Source organism: Rhipicephalus microplus, chromosome 1 (genome assembly GCF_043290135.1).
Source record: "Rhipicephalus microplus isolate Deutch F79 chromosome 1, USDA_Rmic, whole genome shotgun sequence".
NCBI classification, from domain to species: Eukaryota; Metazoa; Arthropoda; class Arachnida; order Ixodida; family Ixodidae; genus Rhipicephalus; species Rhipicephalus microplus.
This window is the reverse complement of record NC_134700.1, coordinates 36828641-36853274: the sequence shown is the minus strand read 5'-3', so window position 1 is coordinate 36853274 and position 24634 is coordinate 36828641.

Sequence of the window (24634 nt, the reverse complement as noted above, 5' to 3'; positions counted from 1 at the left end):
TCATTTTTTCATCCAGTTTTCTTTCTTCTTATTTACATTCCATTGGTTCTAATAACTTCCCCTGTACAATCCTTGGCATTAATGTCTGTTAGATCTCATTCATATGGTGTCAAAACACGGAAAAACGAGCCTTTAGGTATACACTTCTTCGCCTTATTCCATTTAACGAGGGTCTCGTTTTGGCAGACTTTGTGTCACTAGGTTGTATACGAGAGACTATTAATCAGCTGCCCACTCGTAATAAGTTCACGTGCTATGTGACGCCAAACATGCGCATGAAAGTGGGGTTCACACTCGTCCCTCTGCTTATAGATGGCGCTGACTGTAACTCCTAATTCTAAATTCACATATAAACCAAAAAAAGTAGATGGAGGGAAGGCCGCGGCGGTAGCTCAGTGGTTAGAGCATCGAACGCGTTATTTGAAGGTCCTAGGTTTGATTCCGGCTCACGGCTGGTTATTTTTTCATCCACTTTTCTTCTTTACATTCCATTGGTTCTAATAACTTCCCCTGGGCATCCCTTGGCATTACTGTCTGTTAGATCTCATTATTATTGTGTCAAAACACGGAAAAACGAGCCCTTTGGTATACACTTCTTTGCCTTATTCCATTTAACGAGGGTCTCGTACTGGCAGACTTGGTGGTATTAGGTTGTATACGAGGGACTATTAATCAGCTGCCCGCTCGTAATTAGTTCACGTGCTATGTGACGCCAAACATGCGCATAAAAGAGTGGTTCACACTCGTCGCTTGGCATATACTTGGCGCTGACTGTAACTCCCACTTCTAAATTCACATATAAACCCAAAAAAGTGGATGGAGGGAATGCCGCTGTGGTAGCTCAGTGGTTAGAGCATCGAACGCGTTATTCGAAGGTCGTAGGTTTGATCCCTGTTCACGGTTGGTTATTTTTTCATCCACTTTTCTTTCTTGTTATTTACATTCCATTTGTTCTAATAACTTCCCCTGTGCAATCCTTGGCATTATTGTCTGTTAGATCTCATTCATATGGTGTCAAAACACGAAAAAACGAGCTCTTAGGTATACACCTCTTTCCCTCATTTCATTTAACGAGGGTCTCTTACTGGAAGATATGGTGTCGTTAGGTTTCATACGAGGGACTATTAATCAGCTGCCCGCTCGTAATAGGTTCACAAGCTATGTGACGCTAAACATGCGCATGAAAGAGTGGTTCACACTCGTCGCTTGGCTTATACATGGCGCTGACTGTCACTCCAACTTCTAAATTCTTATATAAACCCAAAAAAGTGGATGGGGGGAAGGCCGCTGTGGTAGCTCAGTGGTTAGAGCATCGAACGCGTTATTCGAAGGTCGTAGGTTTGATCCCTGTTCACGGTTGGTTATTTTTTCATCCACTTTTCTTTCTTCTTATTTACATTCCATTAGTTCTAATATCTTCCCCTGTACAATCCTTGGAATTATTGTCTGTTAGATCTCATTCATATGGTGTCGAAACACGGAAAAACGAGCCCTTAAATATACACTTCTTTCCCTTATTTCATTTAACGAGGGTCTCGTACTGGCAGACATGGTGTCATTAGGTTCCATACAAGGGACTATTAATCAGCTGCCCGCTCGTAATAAGTTCACGTGCTATGTGACGCCAAACATGCGCATGAAAGAGTGGTTCACACTCGTCGCTTGGATTATATATGGCACTGACTGTCACTCCTACTTCTAAATTCATAAATAAACCCAAAAAAATTAGATGAAGGGAAGGCCGCTGTGGTAGCTCAGGGGTTAGAGCATCGAACGCGTTATTCGAAGGTCGTAGGTTCAATACCTGCTCACGGCTGGTTATTTTTTCATCCACTTTTTTTCTTATTTACCTTCCATTGGTCATAATAATTTCCCCTGTACATTCCATGGCATTACTGTCTGTTAGATCTCCTTATTATTGTGTCAAAACACGGAAAAACGAGCCCTTTGGTATACACTTCTTTGCCTTATTCCATTTAACGAGGGTCTCGTACTGGCAGACTTGGTGGTATTAGGTTGTATACGAGGGACTATTAATCAGCTGCCCGCTCGTAATTAGTTCACGTGCTATGTGACGCCAAACATGCGCAACAAAGAGTTGTTCACACTCGTCGCTTGGCATATACTTGGCGCTGACTGTCACTCCCGCTTCTAAATTCACATATAAACCCAAAAAAGTGGATGGAGGGAAGGCCGCTGTGGTAGCTCAGTGGTTAGAGCATCGAACGCGTTATTCGACGGTCGTAGGTTCGATCCCTGTTCACGGTTGGTTATTTTTTCATCCACTTTTCCTTCTTATTATTTACATTCCATTGGTTCTAGTAACTTCCCCTGTACAATATTTGGCATTATTGTCTGTTAGAACTCATTCATATGGTGTCAAAACATGGAAAAATGAGCCCTTCGGTGTACACTTCTTTCCCTTATTTCATTTAACGAGGGTCTCGTACTGGCAGACTTGGTGTCAATAGGTTGTATACGAGGGACTATTAATCAGCTGCCCACTCGTAATAAGTTCACGTGCTACGTGACGCCAAACATGCGCATAAAATTGTGGTTCGCACTCGTACCTTGGCTTATTGACGGCGCTGACTGTCACCCCTACTTCTAAATTTGCATATAAACCCAAAAAAGTGGATGAAGGTAAAGCCGCTGTGGTAGCTATGTGGTTAGAGAGTCGAACGCGTTATTCGAAGGTCGTAGGTTCGATTTCTGCTCACAACTGTTTTATTTTTCATCCACTTTTCTTCTTATTTACATTCCATTGGTTTCTATAACTTCCCCTGTACATTCCTTGGCATTACTGTCATATCTCATTAATATTGTGTCAAAACACGGAAAAACGAGCCCTTTGGTATACACTTCTTCGCCTTATTCCATTTAACGAGGGTCTCGTTTTGGCAGACTTTGTGTCACTAGGTTGTATACGAGGGACTATTATTCAGCTGCCCGCTCGTAATAAGTTCACGTGCTATGTGACGCCAAACTTGCGCATGAAAGAGTGGTTCACACTCGTCACTTAGATTATATATGGCGCTGACTGTCACTCCTACTTTTAAATTCACATATAAACCCAAAAAAGTGGATGGAGGGAAGGCAGCTGCGGTAGCTCAGGGATTAGAGCAACGAAAGCGTTATTCGAAGGTCGTAGGTTTGATTCTGGCTCACGGCTGGTTATTTTTTCATCCACTTTTCTTCTTTACATTCCATTGGTTCTAATAACTTCCCCTGTGCATCCCTTGGCATTATTGTCTGTTAGATCTCATTCATATGGTGTAAAAACACGGAAAAATGAGCCCTTAGATATACACTTCTTTCCCTTATTTCATTTAACGAGGGTCTCGTACTGGCAGACTTGGTGTCATTAGGTTGTATGCGAGGGACTATTAAACAGCTGCCCGCTCGTAATAAGTTGACTTGCTATGTGACGCCAAACATGCGCATGAAAGAGTGGTTCACACTCGTCGCTTGGATTATCTATGGCGCTGACTGTCACTCCTACTTCTAAATTCACATATAAACCCAAAAAAGTGGATGGAGGGAAGGCTGCTGTGGTGGTTCAGGGGTTAGAGCATCGAACACGTTATTCGAAGGTCGTAGGTTCGAATTCTGCTCACGGCTGGTAATTTTTTCATCCACTTTTCTTTGTACCTATTTACATCCCATTAGTTCTAATAACTTCCCCTGTACATTCCTTGGCATTACTGTCTGTTAGATCTCAATAATATTGTGTCAAAAGATGGAAAAAAGAGCCCTTAGGTATGCACTTCTTTCCCCCATTTCATTTTACGAGGGTCTCATACTGGCAGACTTGGTGTCATTAGGTTGTATACGAGGGACTATTAATCAGCTGCCCGCTCGTAATAGGTTCACATGCTACGTGACGCCACACATGCGCATAAAAGTGTGGTTCGCACTCGTCACTTGGCTTATAGATGGCGCTGACTGTCACTCCTACTTCTAAATTTGCATATAATCCCAAAAAAGTGGATGAAGGGTATGCCGCTGTGGTAGCTCAGGGGTTAGAGAATCAAACGCGTTATTTGAAGGTCGTAGGTTCGATTCCTCCTTACGGCTGGTTATTTTTTCATCAGCTTTTCTTTCTTCCTATTTACATTTCATTGGTTATAATAACTTCCCCTGTACATTCTTTGGCATTACTGTCTGTTAGATCTCATTAATATTGTGTCAAAACACGGGAAAACGAGCCCTTAGGTATACACTTTTTTCCCTGCTTTCATTTAACAAGGGTCTTGTACCGGCAGACTTGGTGTCATTAGGTTGTATACGAGGGACTATTAATCAGCTGCCCGCTCGTAATAAGTTCACGTGCTAAGTGACGCCAAACATGCGCATAAAAGTGTGGTTCACACTCGTCCCTCTGCTTATAGATAGCGCTGACTGTAACTCCTAATTCTAAATTCACATATAAACCCAAAAAAGTAGATGGAGGGAAGGCCGCGGTGGTAGCTCAGTGGTTAGAGCATCGAACGCGTTATTTGAAGGTCCTAGGTTTGATTCCGGCTCACGGCTGGTTATTTTTTCATCCACTTTTCTTCTTTACATTCGATTGGTTCTAATAACTTCCCCTGTGCATCCATTGGCATTACTGTCTGTTAGATCTCATTATTATTGTGTCAAAACACGGAAAAACGAGCCCTTTGGTATACACTTCTTTGCCTTATTCCATTTAACGAGGGTCTTGTACCGGCAGACTTTGTGTCATTAGGTTGTATACGAGGGACTATTAATCAGCTGCCCGCTCGCAATAAGTTCACGTGCTATGTGACGCCAAACATGCGCATAAAAGAGTGGTTCACACTCGTCGCTTGGCATATACTTGGCGCTGACTGTCACTCCCACTTCTAAATTCACATATAAACCCAAAAAAGTGGATGGAGCAAAGGCCGCAGTGGTAGCTCAGTGGTTAGAGCATCGAACGCGTTATTCGAAGGTCGTAGGTTTGATTCCTGTTCACGGCTGTTCAATTTTTCATCCACTTTTCTTCTTATTTACATTCCATTGGTTCTAAGAACTTCCCCTGTACAATCCTTGGCATTAATGTCTGTTAGATCTCATTCATATGGTGTCAAAACACGGAAAAACGAGCCCTTAGGTATACACCTCTTTCCCTTATTTCATTTAAAGAGGGTATCGTACTGGCATACTTGGTGTCACTAGGTTCTTTACGAGGGACTATTAATCAGCTGCCGGCTCGTAATAAGTTCACGTTCTACGTGACGCCAAACAAGCGCATAGAAGAGTGGTTCACACTCGTCGCTTGGCATATACATGGCGCTGACTGTCACTCCTACTTCTAAATTCACATATAAACCCAAAAAAGTGGATGGAGGGAAGGCCGCTGTGGTAGTTCAGTGCTTAGAGCATCGAACGCGTTATTTGAAGGTCGTAGGTTCGATCCCTGTTCACGGTTGCTCATTTTTTCATCCACTTTTCTTTCTTCTTATTTACATTCCATTGGTTCTAATAACTTCCCCTGTACAATCCTTGGCATTAATGTCTGTTAGATCTCATTCATATGGTGTCAAAACACGGAAAAACGAGCCTTTAGGTATACACTTCTTCGCCTTATTCCATTTAACGAGGGTCTCGTTTTGGCAGACTTTGTGTCACTAGGTTGTATACGAGAGACTATTAATCAGCTGCCCACTCGTAATAAGTTCACGTGCTATGTGACGCCAAACATGCGCATGAAAGTGGGGTTCACACTCGTCCCTCTGCTTATAGATGGCGCTGACTGTAACTCCTAATTCTAAATTCACATATAAACCAAAAAAAGTAGATGGAGGGAAGGCCGCGGCGGTAGCTCAGTGGTTAGAGCATCGAACGCGTTATTTGAAGGTCCTAGGTTTGATTCCGGCTCACGGCTGGTTATTTTTTCATCCACTTTTCTTCTTTACATTCCATTGGTTCTAATAACTTCCCCTGGGCATCCCTTGGCATTACTGTCTGTTAGATCTCATTATTATTGTGTCAAAACACGGAAAAACGAGCCCTTTGGTATACACTTCTTTGCCTTATTCCATTTAACGAGGGTCTCGTACTGGCAGACTTGGTGGTATTAGGTTGTATACGAGGGACTATTAATCAGCTGCCCGCTCGTAATTAGTTCACGTGCTATGTGACGCCAAACATGCGCATAAAAGAGTGGTTCACACTCGTCGCTTGGCATATACTTGGCGCTGACTGTAACTCCCACTTCTAAATTCACATATAAACCCAAAAAAGTGGATGGAGGGAATGCCGCTGTGGTAGCTCAGTGGTTAGAGCATCGAACGCGTTATTCGAAGGTCGTAGGTTTGATCCCTGTTCACGGTTGGTTATTTTTTCATCCACTTTTCTTTCTTGTTATTTACATTCCATTTGTTCTAATAACTTCCCCTGTGCAATCCTTGGCATTATTGTCTGTTAGATCTCATTCATATGGTGTCAAAACACGAAAAAACGAGCTCTTAGGTATACACCTCTTTCCCTCATTTCATTTAACGAGGGTCTCTTACTGGAAGATATGGTGTCGTTAGGTTTCATACGAGGGACTATTAATCAGCTGCCCGCTCGTAATAGGTTCACAAGCTATGTGACGCTAAACATGCGCATGAAAGAGTGGTTCACACTCGTCGCTTGGCTTATACATGGCGCTGACTGTCACTCCAACTTCTAAATTCTTATATAAACCCAAAAAAGTGGATGGGGGGAAGGCCGCTGTGGTAGCTCAGTGGTTAGAGCATCGAACGCGTTATTCGAAGGTCGTAGGTTTGATCCCTGTTCACGGTTGGTTATTTTTTCATCCACTTTTCTTTCTTCTTATTTACATTCCATTAGTTCTAATATCTTCCCCTGTACAATCCTTGGAATTATTGTCTGTTAGATCTCATTCATATGGTGTCGAAACACGGAAAAACGAGCCCTTAAATATACATTTCTTTCCCTTATTTCATTTAACGAGGGTCTCGTACTGGCAGACATGGTGTCATTAGGTTCCATACAAGGGACTATTAATCAGCTGCCCGCTCGTAATAAGTTCACGTGCTATGTGACGCCAAACATGCGCATGAAAGAGTGGTTCACACTCGTCGCTTGGATTATATATGGCACTGACTGTCACTCCTACTTCTAAATTCACATATAAACCCAAAAAAGTGGATGGAGGGAAGGCCGCTGTGGTAGCTCAGGGGTTAGAGCATCGAACGCGTTATTCGAAGGTCGTAAGTTTTCTTTCTGCTCACGGCTGTTTTATTTTTCATCCACTTTTCTTCTTATTTACATTCCATTGGTTTCAATAACTTCCCCTGTACAATCCTTGGCATTACTGTCATATCTCATTAATATTGTGTCAAAACACGGAAAAACGAGCCCTTTGGTATACACTTCTTTGCCTTATTTCATTTAACGAGGGTCTCGTACTGGCAGACTTGGTGGCATTAGGTTGTATACGAGGGACTATAATTCAGCTGCCCGCTCGTAATAAGTTCACGTGCTATATAACGCCAAACATGCGCATAAAAGTGTGGTTCGCACTCGTCGCTTGGCTTATGTATGGCGCTGACTGTCACTCCTACTTCTAAATTTGCATATAAACCCAAAAAAGTGGATGAAGGGAAAGCTGCTGTGGTAGCTCAGTGGTTAGAGAATCGAACGCGTTATTCGAAGGTCGTAGGTTCAATTCCTGCTCACGGCTGGTTATTTTTTCATCCACTTTTTTTCTTATTTACATTCCATTGGTTATACTGACTTCCCCTGTACATTCCAAGCATTACTGTCTGTTAGATCTCATTAATAGTGTGTCAAAACACGGAACAACGAGCCCTTAGGTATGCACTTCTTTCCCTTATTTCATTTAACGAGGGTCTCGTACTGGGAGACTTGGTATCATTAGGTTGTATACGAGGGACTATTAATCAGCTGCCCGCTCGTAATAAGTTCAAGTGCTACTTGATGCCAAACATGCGCATGAAAGAATGGTTCACACTCGTCACTTGGCATATACTTGGCGCCGACTGTCACTCCTACTTCTAAATTCACATATAAACCCAAAAAAAGTGGATGGAGGGAAGGCCACTGTGGTAGCTCAGTGGTTAGAGCATCGAACGCGTTATTCGAAGGTCGTAGGTTCGATCCCTGTTCACGGTTGGTTATTTTTTCATCCACTTTTCTTTCTTGGTATTTACATTCTATTGGTTCTAATAACTTCCCCTGTACAATCCTTGGCATTATTGTCTGTTAGATCTCATTCATATGGTGTCAAAACACGGAAAAACGAGCCCTTAGGTATACACATCTTTCCCTCGTTTCATTTAACGAGGGTCTCGTACTGGCAGACATGGTGTCGTTAGGTTGTATACGAGGGACTCTTAATCAGCTGCCCGCTCGTAATAAGTTCACGTGCTATGTGACGCCAAACATGCGCATAAAAGTGTGGTTCGCACTCGTCGCTTGACTTATGTATGGCGCTGTCACTCCTACTTCTAAATTTGCATATAAACCCAAAAAAGTGGATGAAGGGAAAGCCGCTGTGGTAGCTCAGTGGTTAGAGAATCGAACGCGTTATTCGAAGGTCGTGGGTTCAATTCCTGCTCACGGCTGGTTATTTTTTCATCCACTTTTTTTCTTATTTACATTCCATTGGTTATACTGACTTCCTCTGTACATTCCAAGCATTACTGTCTGTTAGATCCCATTAATAGTGTGTCAAAACACGGAAAAACGAGCCCTTAGGTATGCACCTCTTTCCCTCATTTCATTTAACGAGGGTCTCGTACTGGCAGACATGGTGTCATTAGGTTCCATACGAGGGACTATTAATCAGCTGCCCGCTCGTAATAAGTTCACGTGCTATGTGACACTAAACATGCGCATAAAAGAGTGGTTCACACTCGTCGCTTGGGTTATATATGGCACTGACTGTCACTCCTACTTCTAAATTCACATATAAACCCAAAAAAGTGGATGGAGGGAAGGCCGCTGTGGTAGCTCAGGGGTTAGAGCATCGAACGCGTTATTCGAAGGTCGTAAGTTTTCTTTATGCTCACGGCTGTTTTATTTTTCATCCACTTTTTTTCTTATTTACCTTCCATTGGTCATAATAATTTCCCCTGTACATTCCATGGCATTACTGTCTGTTAGATCTCCTTATTATTGTGTCAAAACACGGAAAAACGAGCCCTTTGGTATACACTTCTTTGCCTTATTCCATTTAACGAGGGTCTCGTACTGGCAGACTTGGTGGTATTAGGTTGTATACGAGGGACTATTAATCAGCTGCCCGCTCGTAATTAGTTCACGTGCTATGTGACGCCAAACATGCGCAACAAAGAGTTGTTCACACTCGTCGCTTGGCATATACTTGGCGCTGACTGTCACTCCCGCTTCTAAATTCACATATAAACCCAAAAAAGTGGATGGAGGGAAGGCCGCTGTGGTAGCTCAGTGGTTAGAGCATCGAACGCGTTATTCGACGGTCGTAGGTTCGATCCCTGTTCACGGTTGGTTATTTTTTCATCCACTTTTCCTTCTTATTATTTACATTCCATTGGTTCTAGTAACTTCCCCTGTACAATATTTGGCATTATTGTCTGTTAGAACTCATTCATATGGTGTCAAAACATGGAAAAATGAGCCCTTCGGTGTACACTTCTTTCCCTTATTTCATTTAACGAGGGTCTCGTACTGGCAGACTTGGTGTCAATAGGTTGTATACGAGGGACTATTAATCAGCTGCCCACTCGTAATAAGTTCACGTGCTACGTGACGCCAAACATGCGCATAAAATTGTGGTTCGCACTCGTACCTTGGCTTATTGACGGCGCTGACTGTCACCCCTACTTCTAAATTTGCATATAAACCCAAAAAAGTGGATGAAGGTAAAGCCGCTGTGGTAGCTATGTGGTTAGAGAGTCGAACGCGTTATTCGAAGGTCGTAGGTTCGATTTCTGCTCACAACTGTTTTATTTTTCATCCACTTTTCTTCTTATTTACATTCCATTGGTTTCTATAACTTCCCCTGTACATTCCTTGGCATTACTGTCATATCTCATTAATATTGTGTCAAAACACGGAAAAACGAGCCCTTTGGTATACACTTCTTCGCCTTATTCCATTTAACGAGGGTCTCGTTTTGGCAGACTTTGTGTCACTAGGTTGTATACGAGGGACTATTATTCAGCTGCCCGCTCGTAATAAGTTCACGTGCTATGTGACGCCAAACTTGCGCATGAAAGAGTGGTTCACACTCGTCACTTAGATTATATATGGCGCTGACTGTCACTCCTACTTTTAAATTCACATATAAACCCAAAAAAGTGGATGGAGGGAAGGCAGCTGCGGTAGCTCAGGGATTAGAGCAACGAAAGCGTTATTCGAAGGTCGTAGGTTTGATTCTGGCTCACGGCTGGTTATTTTTTCATCCACTTTTCTTCTTTACATTCCATTGGTTCTAATAACTTCCCCTGTGCATCCCTTGGCATTATTGTCTGTTAGATCTCATTCATATGGTGTAAAAACACGGAAAAATGAGCCCTTAGATATACACTTCTTTCCCTTATTTCATTTAACGAGGGTCTCGTACTGGCAGACTTGGTGTCATTAGGTTGTATGCGAGGGACTATTAAACAGCTGCCCGCTCGTAATAAGTTGACTTGCTATGTGACGCCAAACATGCGCATGAAAGAGTGGTTCACACTCGTCGCTTGGATTATCTATGGCGCTGACTGTCACTCCTACTTCTAAATTCACATATAAACCCAAAAAAGTGGATGGAGGGAAGGCTGCTGTGGTGGTTCAGGGGTTAGAGCATCGAACACGTTATTCGAAGGTCGTAGGTTCGAATTCTGCTCACGGCTGGTAATTTTTTCATCCACTTTTCTTTGTACCTATTTACATCCCATTAGTTCTAATAACTTCCCCTGTACATTCCTTGGCATTACTGTCTGTTAGATCTCAATAATATTGTGTCAAAAGATGGAAAAAAGAGCCCTTAGGTATGCACTTCTTTCCCCCATTTCATTTTACGAGGGTCTCATACTGGCAGACTTGGTGTCATTAGGTTGTATACGAGGGACTATTAATCAGCTGCCCGCTCGTAATAGGTTCACATGCTACGTGACGCCACACATGCGCATAAAAGTGTGGTTCGCACTCGTCACTTGGCTTATAGATGGCGCTGACTGTCACTCCTACTTCTAAATTTGCATATAATCCCAAAAAAGTGGATGAAGGGTATGCCGCTGTGGTAGCTCAGGGGTTAGAGAATCAAACGCGTTATTTGAAGGTCGTAGGTTCGATTCCTCCTTACGGCTGGTTATTTTTTCATCAGCTTTTCTTTCTTCCTATTTACATTTCATTGGTTATAATAACTTCCCCTGTACATTCTTTGGCATTACTGTCTGTTAGATCTCATTAATATTGTGTCAAAACACGGGAAAACGAGCCCTTAGGTATACACTTTTTTCCCTGCTTTCATTTAACAAGGGTCTTGTACCGGCAGACTTGGTGTCATTAGGTTGTATACGAGGGACTATTAATCAGCTGCCCGCTCGTAATAAGTTCACGTGCTAAGTGACGCCAAACATGCGCATAAAAGTGTGGTTCACACTCGTCCCTCTGCTTATAGATAGCGCTGACTGTAACTCCTAATTCTAAATTCACATATAAACCCAAAAAAGTAGATGGAGGGAAGGCCGCGGTGGTAGCTCAGTGGTTAGAGCATCGAACGCGTTATTTGAAGGTCCTAGGTTTGATTCCGGCTCACGGCTGGTTATTTTTTCATCCACTTTTCTTCTTTACATTCGATTGGTTCTAATAACTTCCCCTGTGCATCCATTGGCATTACTGTCTGTTAGATCTCATTATTATTGTGTCAAAACACGGAAAAACGAGCCCTTTGGTATACACTTCTTTGCCTTATTCCATTTAACGAGGGTCTTGTACCGGCAGACTTTGTGTCATTAGGTTGTATACGAGGGACTATTAATCAGCTGCCCGCTCGCAATAAGTTCACGTGCTATGTGACGCCAAACATGCGCATAAAAGAGTGGTTCACACTCGTCGCTTGGCATATACTTGGCGCTGACTGTCACTCCCACTTCTAAATTCACATATAAACCCAAAAAAGTGGATGGAGCAAAGGCCGCAGTGGTAGCTCAGTGGTTAGAGCATCGAACGCGTTATTCGAAGGTCGTAGGTTTGATTCCTGTTCACGGCTGTTCAATTTTTCATCCACTTTTCTTCTTATTTACATTCCATTGGTTCTAAGAACTTCCCCTGTACAATCCTTGGCATTAATGTCTGTTAGATCTCATTCATATGGTGTCAAAACACGGAAAAACGAGCCCTTAGGTATACACCTCTTTCCCTTATTTCATTTAAAGAGGGTATCGTACTGGCATACTTGGTGTCACTAGGTTCTTTACGAGGGACTATTAATCAGCTGCCGGCTCGTAATAAGTTCACGTTCTACGTGACGCCAAACAAGCGCATAGAAGAGTGGTTCACACTCGTCGCTTGGCATATACATGGCGCTGACTGTCACTCCTACTTCTAAATTCACATATAAACCCAAAAAAGTGGATGGAGGGAAGGCCGCTGTGGTAGTTCAGTGCTTAGAGCATCGAACGCGTTATTTGAAGGTCGTAGGTTCGATCCCTGTTCACGGTTGCTCATTTTTTCATCCACTTTTCTTTCTTCTTATTTACATTCCATTGGTTCTAATAACTTCCCCTGTACAATCCTTGGCATTAATGTCTGTTAGATCTCATTCATATGGTGTCAAAACACGGAAAAACGAGCCTTTAGGTATACACTTCTTCGCCTTATTCCATTTAACGAGGGTCTCGTTTTGGCAGACTTTGTGTCACTAGGTTGTATACGAGAGACTATTAATCAGCTGCCCACTCGTAATAAGTTCACGTGCTATGTGACGCCAAACATGCGCATGAAAGTGGGGTTCACACTCGTCCCTCTGCTTATAGATGGCGCTGACTGTAACTCCTAATTCTAAATTCACATATAAACCAAAAAAAGTAGATGGAGGGAAGGCCGCGGCGGTAGCTCAGTGGTTAGAGCATCGAACGCGTTATTTGAAGGTCCTAGGTTTGATTCCGGCTCACGGCTGGTTATTTTTTCATCCACTTTTCTTCTTTACATTCCATTGGTTCTAATAACTTCCCCTGGGCATCCCTTGGCATTACTGTCTGTTAGATCTCATTATTATTGTGTCAAAACACGGAAAAACGAGCCCTTTGGTATACACTTCTTTGCCTTATTCCATTTAACGAGGGTCTCGTACTGGCAGACTTGGTGGTATTAGGTTGTATACGAGGGACTATTAATCAGCTGCCCGCTCGTAATTAGTTCACGTGCTATGTGACGCCAAACATGCGCATAAAAGAGTGGTTCACACTCGTCGCTTGGCATATACTTGGCGCTGACTGTAACTCCCACTTCTAAATTCACATATAAACCCAAAAAAGTGGATGGAGGGAATGCCGCTGTGGTAGCTCAGTGGTTAGAGCATCGAACGCGTTATTCGAAGGTCGTAGGTTTGATCCCTGTTCACGGTTGGTTATTTTTTCATCCACTTTTCTTTCTTGTTATTTACATTCCATTTGTTCTAATAACTTCCCCTGTGCAATCCTTGGCATTATTGTCTGTTAGATCTCATTCATATGGTGTCAAAACACGAAAAAACGAGCTCTTAGGTATACACCTCTTTCCCTCATTTCATTTAACGAGGGTCTCTTACTGGAAGATATGGTGTCGTTAGGTTTCATACGAGGGACTATTAATCAGCTGCCCGCTCGTAATAGGTTCACAAGCTATGTGACGCTAAACATGCGCATGAAAGAGTGGTTCACACTCGTCGCTTGGCTTATACATGGCGCTGACTGTCACTCCAACTTCTAAATTCTTATATAAACCCAAAAAAGTGGATGGGGGGAAGGCCGCTGTGGTAGCTCAGTGGTTAGAGCATCGAACGCGTTATTCGAAGGTCGTAGGTTTGATCCCTGTTCACGGTTGGTTATTTTTTCATCCACTTTTCTTTCTTCTTATTTACATTCCATTAGTTCTAATATCTTCCCCTGTACAATCCTTGGAATTATTGTCTGTTAGATCTCATTCATATGGTGTCGAAACACGGAAAAACGAGCCCTTAAATATACATTTCTTTCCCTTATTTCATTTAACGAGGGTCTCGTACTGGCAGACATGGTGTCATTAGGTTCCATACAAGGGACTATTAATCAGCTGCCCGCTCGTAATAAGTTCACGTGCTATGTGACGCCAAACATGCGCATGAAAGAGTGGTTCACACTCGTCGCTTGGATTATATATGGCACTGACTGTCACTCCTACTTCTAAATTCACATATAAACCCAAAAAAGTGGATGGAGGGAAGGCCGCTGTGGTAGCTCAGGGGTTAGAGCATCGAACGCGTTATTCGAAGGTCGTAAGTTTTCTTTCTGCTCACGGCTGTTTTATTTTTCATCCACTTTTCTTCTTATTTACATTCCATTGGTTTCAATAACTTCCCCTGTACAATCCTTGGCATTACTGTCATATCTCATTAATATTGTGTCAAAACACGGAAAAACGAGCCCTTTGGTATACACTTCTTTGCCTTATTTCATTTAACGAGGGTCTCGTACTGGCAGACTTGGTGGCATTAGGTTGTATACGAGGGACTATAATTCAGCTGCCCGCTCGTAATAAGTTCACGTGCTATATAACGCCAAACATGCGCATAAAAGTGTGGTTCGCACTCGTCGCTTGGCTTATGTATGGCGCTGACTGTCACTCCTACTTCTAAATTTGCATATAAACCCAAAAAAGTGGATGAAGGGAAAGCTGCTGTGGTAGCTCAGTGGTTAGAGAATCGAACGCGTTATTCGAAGGTCGTAGGTTCAATTCCTGCTCACGGCTGGTTATTTTTTCATCCACTTTTTTTCTTATTTACATTCCATTGGTTATACTGACTTCCCCTGTACATTCCAAGCATTACTGTCTGTTAGATCTCATTAATAGTGTGTCAAAACACGGAACAACGAGCCCTTAGGTATGCACTTCTTTCCCTTATTTCATTTAACGAGGGTCTCGTACTGGGAGACTTGGTATCATTAGGTTGTATACGAGGGACTATTAATCAGCTGCCCGCTCGTAATAAGTTCAAGTGCTACTTGATGCCAAACATGCGCATGAAAGAATGGTTCACACTCGTCACTTGGCATATACTTGGCGCCGACTGTCACTCCTACTTCTAAATTCACATATAAACCCAAAAAAAGTGGATGGAGGGAAGGCCACTGTGGTAGCTCAGTGGTTAGAGCATCGAACGCGTTATTCGAAGGTCGTAGGTTCGATCCCTGTTCACGGTTGGTTATTTTTTCATCCACTTTTCTTTCTTGGTATTTACATTCTATTGGTTCTAATAACTTCCCCTGTACAATCCTTGGCATTATTGTCTGTTAGATCTCATTCATATGGTGTCAAAACACGGAAAAACGAGCCCTTAGGTATACACATCTTTCCCTCGTTTCATTTAACGAGGGTCTCGTACTGGCAGACATGGTGTCGTTAGGTTGTATACGAGGGACTCTTAATCAGCTGCCCGCTCGTAATAAGTTCACGTGCTATGTGACGCCAAACATGCGCATAAAAGTGTGGTTCGCACTCGTCGCTTGACTTATGTATGGCGCTGTCACTCCTACTTCTAAATTTGCATATAAACCCAAAAAAGTGGATGAAGGGAAAGCCGCTGTGGTAGCTCAGTGGTTAGAGAATCGAACGCGTTATTCGAAGGTCGTGGGTTCAATTCCTGCTCACGGCTGGTTATTTTTTCATCCACTTTTTTTCTTATTTACATTCCATTGGTTATACTGACTTCCTCTGTACATTCCAAGCATTACTGTCTGTTAGATCCCATTAATAGTGTGTCAAAACACGGAAAAACGAGCCCTTAGGTATGCACCTCTTTCCCTCATTTCATTTAACGAGGGTCTCGTACTGGCAGACATGGTGTCATTAGGTTCCATACGAGGGACTATTAATCAGCTGCCCGCTCGTAATAAGTTCACGTGCTATGTGACACTAAACATGCGCATAAAAGAGTGGTTCACACTCGTCGCTTGGGTTATATATGGCACTGACTGTCACTCCTACTTCTAAATTCACATATAAACCCAAAAAAGTGGATGGAGGGAAGGCCGCTGTGGTAGCTCAGGGGTTAGAGCATCGAACGCGTTATTCGAAGGTCGTAAGTTTTCTTTATGCTCACGGCTGTTTTATTTTTCATCCACTTTTCTTCTTATTTACATTCCATTGGTTTCAATAACTTCCCCTGTACATTCCTTGGCATTACTGTCATATCTCATTAATATTGTGTCAAAACACGGAAAAACGAGCCCTTTGGTATACACTTCTTTGCCTTATTTCGTTTAACGAGCGTCTCGTACTGGCAGACTTGGTGGCATTAGGTTGTATACGAGGGACTATAATTCAGCTGCCCGCTCGTAATAAGTTCACGTGCTATGTGACGCCAAACATGCGCATAAAAGTGTGGTTCGCACTCGTCGCTTGGCTTATGTATGGCGCTGACTGTCACTCCTACTTCTAAATTTGCATATATACCCAAAAAAGTGGATGAAGGGAAAGCCGCTGTGGTAAATTTGCATATAAACCCAAAAAAGTGGATGAAGGGAAAGCCGCTGTGGTAGCTCAGTGGTTAGAGAATCGAACGCGTTATTCGAAGGTCATAGGTTCAACTCCTGCTCACGGCTGGTTATTTTTTCATCCACTTTTTTTCTTATTTACATTCCATTGGTTATACTGACTTCCCCTGTACATTCCAAGCATTAATGTCTGTTAGATCTCATTATTAGTGTGTCAAAACACGGAACAACGAGCCCTTAGGTATGCACTTCTTTCCCTTATATCATTTAACGAGGGTCTCGTACTGGGAGACTTGGTATCATTAGGTTGTATACGAGGGACTATTAATCAGCTGCCCGCTCGTAATAAGTTTACGTGCTAAGTGACGCCAAACATGCGCATAAAAGTGTGGTTCACACTCGGCGCTCTGCTTATAGATGGCGCTGACTGTCACTCCTAATTCTAAATTCACATATAAACCCAAAAAAGTGGATGGATGGAAGGCCGCGGTGGTAGCTCAGTGGTTAGAGCATCGAACGCGTTATTCGAAGGTCCTAGGTTTGATTCCGACTCACGGCTGGTTATTTTTTCATCCACTTTTCTTCTTCTTTACATTCCATTGGCTCTAATAAGTTCCCCTGTGCATTCCTTGTCATTACTGTCTGTTAGATCTCATTATTATTGTGTCAAAACACGGAAAAACGAGCCCTTTGGTATACACTTTGCCTTATTACATTTAACGAGGGTCTTGTACTGCCAGACTTAATGGCATTAGCTTGTATACGAGAGACTATTATCCAGCTGCCCGCTCGTAATAAGTTCACGTGCTATGTGACGCCAAACATGCGCATCAAAGAGTGGTTCACACTCGTCGCTTGGATTATATATGGCGCGGACTGTCACTCCTACTTCTAAATTCACATATAAACCCAAAAAAGTACATGGAGGGAAGGCCGCTGTAATAGCTCAGGGGTTAGAGCATCGAGCGCGTGATTCGAAGGTCGTAGGTTTGATTTCTGCTCACGGCTGTTTAATTTTTTATCCACTTTTCTTCCTATTTACATTCCATTGGTTTCAATAGCTTCCCCTGTACATTCTATGTCATTACTGTCATATCTCAATAATATTGTTTCAAAACACGGAAAAACGAGCCCTTAGGTATACACCTCTTTTCCTCATTTCATTTAACGAGGGTCTCGTACTGGCAGACTTGGTGTCACTAGGTTATTTACGAGGGACTATTAATCAGCTGCCCGCTCGTAATAAGTTCACGTGCTACGTGACGCCACACATGCGCATGAAATTGTGGTTCGCACTGGTTACTTGGCTTATTGACGGCGCTGACTGTCACTCCTACTTCTAAATTCCCATATAAACCGAAAAATTGGTTGGACAGAAGGCAGCTGTGGTAGCTCAGTGCTTAGAGAATCGAACACGTTATTCGAAGGTCGTAGGTTCGATTCCTGCTCATGGCTGGTTATTTCTACATCAACATTTCTTTCTTCTTATTTACATTCCAATGGTTCTAATAACTTGCCCTGTACATTTTTTGGCATTACTGTCTGTTAGATCTTAATAATATCTTGTCAAAACACGAGAAAACGAGCCCTTAGGTATACACTTCTTTCCCTTATTTCATTTGAAAGTTTGAAAGTTTGAAAGTTTGAAAGTTTATTGAAATCGATTGGTTACAAATGGTGGTTACAGTGGGGTTTACTACTGATACAGAGGGAGGTCCCAAAGTCAAGAGACTGTACAGGGGACCTCCCATAAGAGCTGAGTAAACAAAAGTACTTTAACGCAACAAAGATGTGTACACAAAGTAAACACTCAAAAAGAAGCAATTAACACTGAAACATTGTTGGATTATTTAAAAATTACAAAAGAAAGCAGAGATGATGAAATGATGAAATGACTATGCTGAATGCAGATAATTCCGAAGGTTGATTTTGAATGCGTGGAAATTGGAGATATTTTTAACATGGCATGGTAATGAGTTCCATAGTTGTGTGGCTGAAAAGTTAGTAGTGAACTTACCATAATTAGTTCTGGGTTTCGGTAATAAGAAGCTATTGCTGGATGCGAAACGTGTTGACAAAGAGTAAGGATACTGGCTTTTGATGATTATAGGGAACGGGAGCTTTCCGCTGATGGATTTGTGGATTAGTATTCCAAGGGAATATTTATGTAGTTTTCCCACCGACAGAATACCGTTAGAGGTGAGCAAAGGCAATGCTTCTGATGTGTAGGTGCTATGTGTCATGATGCGAATAGCCTGATTTTGAGTGTGTTGCAATGGAGATAAATGGACTGGATACGTGTTTCCCCATGATGATATGCAATAATTAATATACGTATGAATGAAAGCGTAATAAAGGGATATTAGTGTGTTCATATGAAAAAAATTGCGAACTTTAATTAATATCCTAATGTCATAGGCTGTCTTCTTTGTTAACGATGAAACATGCTCATCAAATTTTAGGTGCTTATCTAATGTGACTCCGAGAAACATGACACTGTCAGTAGGATAAAGTGTGTTTGAAGCGAAAGTTAAAGATGGTGAACCTGAATAAATCCTATGCTTAGAAGAAAAGATGACGAACTGAGATTTTGTAGCATTTATCTGTAGTTTATTTTGCCGGCACCAGGTAACTATGCTGTCCGCGTCGTGGTTAAGCTTGTAGATTAATGAATCAAGGTGGTTATCTGAGCAGAAAATAGTAGTGTCGTCAGCGTAAAGAATACAGTCAGATGATTTTAGGCATTGTGAAAGATCATTGATGTATATTAAAAATAAGAGAGGTCCTAATATTGATCCCTGCGGTACCCCAATGTTACTTGTTTTAGGGTGTGAGTAAGTGTTAGATATAGACACAATATATTCTCTATCTTTTAAGTAGTTACGTAGTAATTTCAGTGGCGGGCCTGCTATTCCAATAGACTCTAATTTAGCAAATAGTATATTGTGAACAAGTGAATCGAATGCTTTAGATAAATCAATAAAGAGCGCCCCAGTCAAATTACCTGCATCAATTGCCTGCCGGATTTTATCTGTCAAGTAAATTAATGCTAAATCAGTTGAGTATCCCTCCCTAAATCCAAATTGATTTGTTGATAAGACATGAAATTTTGAAAAATAGGAAGACAAGCGTGTTACTATTAGTTTTTCAACAACTTTGCTAAAGAATGAGAGTATAGCTATAGGTCGATAATTAGATGTGAGACGCTTATCTCCCTTCTTGAAAACAGGAATTATTTTGGCTTTTTTCAAGGAGCTTGGAAAAATTCCCGTGGTAAAAATAAGGTTTACTATGTGACAAAATGTTTCAGATATTAAACTTGCTATGAGTTTTATGAAAGAGGGGCGGAAATTATCAATACCGGGCCCGGTATTTTTTAGACTAGAAATGATAGTGACTATTTCTTCAGGTGTCACGGGGTGAAGGAAAAAGCTGTGAGGCATGCGTGGGTAAGGCTGGGTCAGAGGATCGTCTTCCCTTTGCTTGTCTGTACAGAAGAAGTTAATAAAAGAGTTAGCAATGTCTAAGGGATTATCGAGAAGTAGGTCTCCCGATTTTATCATTGTTATTTCGCTATGCTGGTTGGATCTACCCAAAAACGAGTTTAAAATTACCCACTGTTTTTTTACATCATTACCGGCACACTTAATTTTATTTTCATAGTACTGTGTTTTGGCATGTTTGAGTAGTTTTCCTAAACGATTAGAATATTTTTTATACCTATCATGAAGCGCAGTATTGAACGGTTGTTTTTTTGTTTTTCTGTAAAGGTTATCTTTTTTCTTCAGGCAATCAAGCAAACTGCTAGATAGCCATGGGTTACGAGGAGCTGAGAACGGTTTTTTACAGTTCATTATTTCGGTAGAATCTGCAAGGGCATTGGAAATTATCTTTGAAAATGTATCGTAGGCAGTTTCAGGGTTATCGCACGCGATGACTGGGTTCCAGTCTGTAGCAGATATTAACTCAAAGAACTTTGTTGAATTGAGCTTCTTTCTGGTTAGGCCTGTGACAATAGCGCAAGGAGTGTAATTTAAACGCACAAATATTGGATAGTGATCGGTAACAGAGGCTTCGACAACGCCGCAGTCAGGGTTAGTAAGGAGATTTGATAAAACGTGGTCAATAAGTGTACCTTGTTTATTTGCGGGACATCGAGTTGGAAGCGTAACTAGGTTTTCATACCCAAAGCCATTTAGGCAGTTAACGTATTCATTGAACAGTGTGTTGGATGGATCTAGGAGGTTAATATTGATATCGCCCATGATAATGACATTTTTCTGCTCCAGTGATAATTTGTGCAACAAATTACCAAGGGCCGAGCAATAAGCACTTCCACATGATGACGGTGAACGATAGATGCAACCAACTATAAGGTTTTTTTTGTCCTGTGAAAAAAATGAATCGCGAAATTCAACCCAAACAGATTCGCAGTTAGCCACTTTGAGTGTCAAGTCAAGTCGTCTATGAAAACGCAGTTCCGAGGACACGAAAACAGCCGCACCACCATGATTACTATTATCGCGGTGACAGTATTCAGCAGAGTATGAGGGGAAGGTATACAAGTGATTATGAGATGCGGAAAGCCACGTTTCGCTAATACAAATCACAGAAAACCTGTGACTAGTTGATGATAAGAAAGTTGTGATACCATCCATGTTTTTTTGCAGACTGCGTGCATTAAAATGAATTAGTGAACGGCAGGGCAAAGAAAAATAGGTCTGAAGTTCGTGAGGTCGAATGTACGAAGCCATTTCACGTAACTGAAAGATTGACTACTAGACTGATTGCAAAATGTTAGGCAATATTGCATAAATCAGAATCGGAAGCAATGCAAATTACCCGACTGTCGGGAGACTTCCGCACCTTAATCTGGCAATTTTCCGTCCAGATGAACTGCCATCCTTTTTCTTTCTTTAAGGCAAGTGCCCTAGAGAACAAGCGCTTATTGTCTGGTGATAGGTGCTCATTCACAAATATTGCCTGTGCGTTCTCTCCTGAATACCCTATACTTCGAGTGTTCAGCCGCGCCCTTCTGGCTTTCTTCATGAACTCGTTCTTTTTTTCACGAGAGCAAAACCGCACAATTATATTCCTTTGACCGGACTTTGCAGGTACACGATGTACCGTGTCGACATCGCTAGCCGAGACCTTACAGTTGATTTTGTCGCCAATGGCAGTCAGGATTGCGGAACAATCCTCTCCTTGGGTAGAGGGCACCCCTTTTATTTCCAAGTTATTTAACCTTGAGTACTGCTCGAGGTTGGCGACTTTACTTTGAAGGGCCTCATTTTCTGCTTTTAGAGCGCGATTTGCGGCAGTCAGCTCGAGCTGCTGGGAGCGTGTCGACTCGACCACCTCGTTCAAGAGTTTTAAACTGTCATCCATACGACCAACTTCAGCTCTCAATTCACCGACGTCTAAGCCTGCGTCCTGAAGCTTGGTTTGTATATTAACAACAAGCTGGTCAACCAATTCGTTCAATCTAAGTTTGAATAAATCTTCTAGCTCGTCTAAGCGCTTGCAGAGTTCGGCATTCGTCGGCATCGTGTAAAATGGCTAAACACGTGAGTACAAAGTGAGTATACAAGCCGTAACACCAACAGTAGCAGCAGCAGTTGCTAGACTAAGAAATTCTAAGGAAGTGTCAAAAATGAAGCAACCAACCTGTGAAACCAAGGAAGTTCGCTTAGATGCGTGCTTGTGAATGCAACTGCTGCTGCTACAACAGTGATGCTTCCGCTGGGACTGCTTTTATGACAGAGGAACGGGCCGCGTAGAAGCAGCTTGGGGGCGGCTTCAGCGCAATCTGCGCCAAGGCCAGATGAGTGGTCCTTTTCGCGCAGGCACGTGTACGATGCACGGATGAGAACCCAGGTAGTCGCCGCGGCTATCTGTGAAACCAAGGAAGTTCGCTTAGATGCGTGCTTGTGAATGCAACTGCTGCTGCTACAACAGTGATGCTTCCGCTGGGACGGCTTTTATGACAGAGGAACGGGCCGCGTAGAAGCAGCTTGGGGGCGGCTTCAGCGCAATCTGCGCCAAGGCCAGATGAGTGGTCCTTTTCGCGCAGGCACGTGTACGATGCACGGATGAGAACCCAGGTAGTCGCCGCGGCTATCTGTGAAACCAAGGAAGTTCGCTTAGATGCGTGCTTGTGAATGCAACTGCTGCTGCTACAACAGTGGAAGTAGGAGTTAACGAGGGTCTCGTACGGGCACACTCTGTGTCATTAGGTTGTATACGAGGGACTATTAATCAGCTGCCCGCTTGTAATAAGTTCACGTGCTACGTGACGCCAAACATGCGCATAAAAGTGTGGTTCGCACTCGTCGCTTGGCTTATGTATGGCGCTGACTGTCACTCCTACTTCTAAATTTGCATATAAACCGAAAAAAGTGGATGAAGGGAAAGCCGCTGTGGTAGCTCAGTGGTTAGAGAATCGAACGCGTTATTCGAAGGTCGTAGGTTCAATTCCTGCTCACGGCTGGTTATTTTTTCATCCACTTTTTTTCTTATATACATTCCATTGGTCATAATAACTTCCCCTGTGCATCCCTTGGCACTACTGTCTGTTATATCTAATTATTATTATTATGTCAAAACAAGGAAAAACGAGCCCTTTGGTATACACTTCTTTGCCTTATTCCATTTAACGAGGGTCTTGTACTGGCAGACTTGGTGGTATTAGGTTGTATACGAGGGACTATTATTCAGCTGCCCGCTCGTAATACGTTCACGTGCTACATGACGCCAAACATGCGCATAAAAGAGTGGTTCACACTCGTCGCTTGGCATATACTTGGCGCCGACTGTCACTCCTACTTCTAAGTTCACATATAACCCAAAAAAGTGGATGGAGGGAAGGCCACTGTGGTAGCTCAGTGGTTAGAGCATTGAACGCGTTATTCGAAGGTCGTAGGTTCGATCCCTGTTCACGGTTGGTTATTTTTTCATCCACTTTTCTTTCTTGTTATTTACATTCTATTGGTTCTAATAACTTCCCCTGTACAATCCTTGGCATTATTGTTTGTTAGATCTCATTCATATGGTGTCAAAACACGGAAAAACGAGCCCTTAGGTATACACATCTTTCCCTCATTTCATTTAACGAGGGTCTCGTACTGGCAGACATGGTGTCGTTAGGTTCCATACGAGGGACTATTAATCAGCTGCCCGCTCGTAATAAGTTCACGTGCTATGTGACGCTAAACATGCGCATGAAAGAGTGGTTCACACTCGTCGCTTGGCATATACATGGCGCTGACTGTCACTCCTACTTCTAAATTCACATATAAACCCAAAAAAGTGGATGGAGGGAAGGCCGCTGTGGTAGCTCAGTAGTTAGAGCATCGAACGCGTTATTCGAAGGTCGTAGGCTCGATCCCTCTTCATGGTTGGTTACTTTTTCATCCACTTTTCTTTCTTCTTATTTACATTCCATTGGTTCTAATATCTTCCCCTGTACAATCCTTGGCATTATTCTCTGTTAGATCTCATTCATATGGTGTCAAAACACGGAAAAATGAGCCCTTAGGTATACACCTCTTTCCCTCATTTCATTTAACGAGGGTCTCATACTGGCAGACATGGTGTCATTAAATTCCATACAAGGGACTATTAATCAGCTGCCCGCTCGTAATAAGTTCATGTGCTATGTGACGCTAAACATGCGCATGAAAGAGTGGTTCACACTCGTCGCTTGGATTATATATGGCGCTGACTGTCACTCCTACTTCTCAATTCATATATAAACCCAAAAAAATTAGATGAAGGGAAGGCCGCTGTGGTAGCTCAGGAGTTAGAGCATCGAACGCGTTATTCGAAGGTCGTAGGTTTGATTCCTGTTCACGGCTGTTTAACTTTTCATCCACTTTTCTTCTTATTTACATTCCATTGGTTTTAATAACTTCCCCTGTACAATCCTTGGCATTAATGTCTGTTAGATCTAA